Here is a 6,248-nt window from a genome sequence, read left to right as displayed (position 1 = left end):
AGGTGGCTGGCAAGCAAGCAAGACACAGACACACCAAGAGATGCACTGTCAAGCTAGGTTAGCAAGACAGACAGACTAAGTTCTAAGTTGTAAACATTGACACCCTATTTGACACAAGGGGTCAAGGGAGGGGCCCTTGCTGGCCAAAGGGCCCTATGCCACTGCAAAGATCAATTCTTGGCTTGGCCAGCACCGATCTTCTTCTTTGCTAGGGTCAAAACAGCAGGGAGCGCAAAACATGAATCCGTACAAACAATCCAAATTGAAAGACAAAGAGCATGGTCAAAAAAGTCAGGCAAAGATGGCAAAAAACAGGAACAGAGTAAAAAGTATAAACACCAGTGAAACCGTTCAGTAGAACAAACCAAATGAGGTGTCTCATCTGCAGTCCTTAAATCCCAAGTGGTGATTAGATGAATATGCTGCAGGTGTGGTTACAACTCAAAGACCAATAAAGACCTCAATGGCGGAACTGGTGGAAGATGTCTCCAGGTCACAACAGCAGTGAAGGTGGATGAAGGCTGCAACAGAGGGTGGTCCCCTATCGTTTTTGGTTCTCAATGCCATTGGACTTTCGCCACACCCTGCCAAGGACCGTGTGGTGGCTGCAGGCGCATCAGCCACTCCACGTAAAAAGCTGTCACGCACAGGCGTCTTTCCATTATGCAGCTCCAGGATCGGCCTCTACGCCCACCTGAGGACCCAGAGGGACCCAGAGGGAGTTCAGTCATACTCGACCCAGAGTAACCGCCGATGATGATGGTTACACCTCAGGTGAATAACAGCGTGGGCGTGGCTGAACAGGGATTTGGTTTGAGGTACATCTGATAGTACCCCCCCTCCGTGGGCAGCACCCAATGCCCCGGACAGCCTCCTGACTGGGCGACCATGAGGCCATGGAGCTGATGGGTACGGTGGAATTCCATATTGAGTGAAGGGTCGAGGATGTCTTGTGCTGGGACCCAGGACTGCTCCTCAGGGCTGCGTCCGCAAGTTAAATTAGCGCCATCATGGATCAGAGCAAGCGGCGGTCGAAAGTGTGGCTTTATTTTGCCTTGGAAAATGAAGGGGTTGGCACAGTGCGACGCCTGTGGCAAAATTATTTCGTGCAAGGGAGGATGCACAACAAATATGGCCAAACACCATCACGGTGTACAAATTAACCAGTGTACCGTGTTTGACAGGTTGCGCCCAGTGGCGTGAACACGGAGGGGGCAACCCCCCCCTCCCCCATTTTTTTTGTCAAAAGATGGTCCTCAAGATTCCTTCAAAACCGAGGAGAAAATACCTGGGCATAGGTTGAGTTGGGTAAGAATTTTTTGGAGAAATGCTGGAAGAAGATTACATAAGTGACTAACGTGATGGCCATTTTATTCGAGGTCGCTGTAATTGTGATGTGATATGATGTGATGTGATGAGGTAATACATCAGTATTGGGTTGCTTTCATCACACAGACATTGGAAGCAATGAAAGGTATTAAAATTTTAATTCACAAAATGAGGTGTTTTAATCCACATAAAGAGGTACTTCATTGATCTAAACTATGACAAACTGACCTGTTTGTGTGTCGGTAGAAACTGCAATATCTTAATATAGTCTTCCCCATTCAATTTACGCAGTACCACGTGACACATTTGTTGTGTTCTATGCATACGCCAGTAGGTGGCACTAATGCTATGAATGCATTGTTGCGTATAACGTAAGAGAGAAGAGAAGAAGGGAAGAAGAAACGATTGCTCATTACTACTGTGCTCCGTGCTTTACTTACTTTTATACTTACTTACTTTTGCATATACTGCTTACACAACACACATCCAAACGGAAAATGTTGTAAATATCGACCAAGTACTCGCACTTGGACCCATACGACCTGTGATCGATTTCCCCGCTAAAAAGTTTGGAAGTAGGGAATATACGCGTCAGAAAAAGTGGTGCAGTACATATGACTGGTTGGAGTATTCTGTCGAAAGCATTTGTCAAAGTTTCCATGTCAGCAATGGCAAACATGGTATCTGGAGATGCATTCTAGGCCAAAGTAAAGGGCGCGTCACCAAAAAGGGCGTGTCCCAGACCCCTCATCATTATACCCCCCCCCCCCCGCTTCATGTACCCTGGCCACGCCGTTGGTTGCGCCGGTCTCCATCTCCGGCCTCGGCGTCCTCTTCAGCCAACCCTGCCTAAACAGCAAGCAGCACCTCGTCGCGGTAAGTGAAAATTAATAACGTTTGTCTTATTCGCAACAGCGAGACAGCAAACAACTTATACATGAGAAAATTGCTAGAAACTGTACGCAAATACTGAAATGTGACATTTTGTCGGCCAATCAGCAGTAAAACGCTGGGGATCCTCGTCGCCAATTTGTGGTATCGTAGCAGATTTCAATAACGATGGCAGGTAATGTAAGAGAAGGTTTACTGAGATCGCTAAGCGTTCAACGTTACGTTCGTAGCCACTGGCTTATACTCTTCTTCTCACTGTATTAACGTAGGACACACATTTCATTACCCAGCAGTGCCCCCTAGCGGCGTTACAAGACAAACCATTTCAGGACGCAACACTAAACGCTCGCCTATATAGCCTGAGAAGGCAGATATGCTAATTTTTCTAAACAAGAACTGTTTCTAATTTATGGAGTTTAATACCTGGTAGTCCAGACCAGGGTGTGACTGTGTCTTTATTTCTTCATCTTCAAGTAGGGAGACAGCTGTTGTAAATGTAAATATAAGAATGAGACATTAGCATGAAAGATCCGTTCTTAAAACTGAATGGCTTGTATAGAAAAAAATTTAAATAACATTTTCTTCTGTGAAATAAGCATGTGACCTGTTTTGACCCCGCCTCTCAAAGAACCGGAATCGAAAATCGTTAAGAACCAGAATTGAAAAGCAGAATCGGAATCAGAATCATTAAAATCCAAACGATGCCCAACCCTAGTGCCTACCCTGTGAAAATTTAATCAAAAATCTCACTCTTGTTACAAGTATGCTGTGTTATAATGTATTTTTCATGATGTTTTTATGTTCTTGTCCATTTTTAAGTCCTTAAACTTCTAAGAGCGAAACACTGTATAGCGCACAAGCTCACCTATCTTTTCAATGGGAAGGGTAGGCTCTGCTTTTTTTCAGGATTGCCTTTCTCGTTGTGAATTTCAGAGTTTGCGCATACGTATTACGTAGCTTAGGGTGAAATCAACGGGACGAGGAAAGGCACTACTTATGGTGCAAGCCAATCATAGCCATCAAGGTGCTAAAGTGCTGCAATGTCATAGATATTTGTGCTATCAATAAAGCAAGCTAGCTCATTTGAATTTGAGCAGCTGAGCTACACTTTAGAGCGAAATCAGCAATGTCGACCATCGTACATCTTCAGAGTTTTAATAAACTGGATTACCAGCAAAAATTACTTGTCATCAAGCAAGGCAGACCTACACCAGCTCTCCCTAACCTCCATCAGCTTAAAGGGCAGAAAATAATTTGATCATTCCAGCCAGAGTGGTTCATAAGGAAAGAGTGGCTATGCGGCACCAATGCTATCACCAGAAGGCTGTACTGCTTTCCTTGTTTGCTGTTTTCCAGAGAGCGGGACAATGTATGGGAAGATGCAGGTTACTGTGACTTGAACAACCTGCCTGCAGCGCTAGTCCAGCACGAGCGGTCCAGTTCACATATTCAACAACAAATGGCATTGAAAACCTTTGGAAACTGCACTCCGATCAACCTACCTTTAAACGAGGCTAACCAACAACAAGTCTCCATGCACAATGTGAAAGTGAGCGAAAATCATAAGATTCTGAAGGACTTGATATGTGCTACTTGCTACTTAGAGAAACAGGAATTAGCCTTCAGGGTAAAAAAGGAAAGCTCCAGCTCATCAAACCAAGGAAACTATGTGGAGCTCTTATCTTATCATCGAACCGTATTCAAAATGACCTTATCTTGGCAGTAAGTGACACTGAGGAAATGCAGCCCCTTTCGTGTCCGTACAAGTCGATGAGACCACTGACACAACCAACAAAGTGCAGCTAGCTATCTGTTGTATTGCGGTGTGTCTGCCAAAATGGAGTTAAAGAGGCATTTTTGGGATTTTGTGATGTCAGCAAGGAACAGAGAGCTGCTATGGTGGCAGAGCATGTCTTGGGCATTTTGGATGTTTACAGCTGAGGAACTGGCATCTTTTTTTAGCAAGTCAGTGAAATGAACTCAGCTGCTGGATGAAGTTGTCAGGTATCACATGTCGAAAGCGGCGCCAACCAGGTGGAACTCTTACTCTAAGTTCATTCAAATGATCAGTCTCTACCATTCTGACCTCCGTGACATGTTCCATCTTATCTCCGAAAGAGCTGAGGGCTGGGACAGCGCCAATTTTGATGATGGCTGTGGGGTATGATGCTTGGCTGTCAAAGGCTTCAACCTGTTTTCTCTTGGTGGTGTATGGAGAAATTTTCAATGCAACCAAAGGGCTTTTTTTCTGTTCTGCAGAACAAGCTCATGGATATAGCTTTTTGTTGTGAGCGGATCAGTTGTGGGTTGTCTGAGAGAGGACTTTGAAACGTTCTATGCCAGGTTTGAGGAGAAATGTCAACTATGGTCATGAGCTTTGGGTAGTGACCAAAAGGGTGAGATCGCGGATACAAGCAGCTGAAATGAGTTTCCTCCGTAGGGTGTCTGGGCTCAGCCTTAGAGATAGGTTGAGGAGCTCAGACATCCGGAGAGAGCTCGGAGTAGAGCCGCTGCTCCTTCGCGTCGAAAGGAGCCAGTTGAGGTGGTTTGGGCATCTGATCAGGATGCCTTCTGGGCGCCTTCCTTTGGAGGTTTTCCGAGCACGGCCAACTGGGAGGAAACCCCGGGATAGACCCAGAACTCGGTGGAGGGACTACATGTCCAATCTGGCCTAGGAACACCTTGGGATCCCCCAGGAGGAGCTGAAGGTCGTTGCTGGGAAGAAGGATGCCTGGAGTGCCCTACTTAGCTTGCTGCCACCACGATCCTACCCTGGAAAAGTGGCTTGAATGAGGTGAAGGCAGCTATGAAGAAGGTGAAGAGTGAAAAGGCGGTTGGTCCAAATGACATACCTGTGAAGGTATAGAGATGTTTAAGAGAGATGGCAGTGGAGTTTTTAACTCGATTGTTTAACACAATCATGGAAAGTGAGAGGATGCCTGAGGAGTGGAGAAGAAGCATACTGGTAGCGATTTTCAAGAACAAGGGTGATGTGCAGAGCTGTAGCAACTACAGAGGTATAAAGTTGATCGGCCGCAGCATGAAGATATGGGAAAGAGTAATGAAAGCTATTGAGAGGTGACAATTAGCGAGCAGGTTTCATGCCACGTAAGAGCACTACAGATGTGATGTTTGCTCTGACAATGTTGATGGAGAAGTATAGAGAAGCTCAGAAGGAGTTACATTGTGTCTTTGTGGATTTAGAGAACGCATATGACAGGGTGCCAAGAGAGGAGGTGTGGTATTGTATGAGGAAGTCGGGAGTGGCAGAGAAGTATGTAGGAGTGGTGCAGGATATGTATGAGGGCAGAGTGACAGTGGTGAGATGTGTGGTTGGAATGACCGATGGGTTCAAGGTGGAGGTGGGATTACATCAAGGATTGGCTCTGAGTCTTTTCTTGTCTGCAGTGGTGATGGAGAGGTTGACGGATGAGATCAGCCAGGAGCCTCCGTGGACTATGATGTTAGTGGATGGCATTATAAGCAGGTTGAGGAGAGCCTGGAGAGGTGGAGGTATGCACTTGAGAGAAGAGGAATGGAGGTCAGTAGGAGCAAGACGAAAAACATGCATGAACGAGAGGGAGGACAGCAGAATGGTGAGGCTACAAGGAGTAGAAGTGACGAGGGCGGATGAGTTTAAATACTTGGGGTCAATTGTTCAAAGTAATGAGGAGTGCAGAACAGAGGTGAAGAAGAGAGCAGACGGGTGGAGTGGGTGGAGAAGGAGTGTCAGGAGTGATTTGTGATAGAAGAGTAAGTCAAGTCAAGTCAATTTTATTTGTATAGCCCAATATCAGAAGTTACAAATTTGCCTCAAGGGGCTTTACAGCGACACAACACCCTGTCCTCAGACCATCGCATCGGATAAGGAACAGCTCCCTAAAAAAACCTTTAACAGGGAGAAAAAATAGGAAGAAACCTCAGGGAGAGCAAAAGAGGAGAGATCTCGCCTCCAAGACGGACAACGTACAAGGGTTGCAGCAAGAGTTAAAGAGACGGACAGCTCAGGTTGGACAGTTTGGAGTCAA

The sequence above is a fragment of the Lampris incognitus genome, chromosome 15, assembly GCF_029633865.1.
Source record: "Lampris incognitus isolate fLamInc1 chromosome 15, fLamInc1.hap2, whole genome shotgun sequence".
Classification (NCBI taxonomy): domain Eukaryota; kingdom Metazoa; phylum Chordata; class Actinopteri; order Lampriformes; family Lampridae; genus Lampris; species Lampris incognitus.
Note: the sequence above shows the minus strand (reverse complement) of the source record.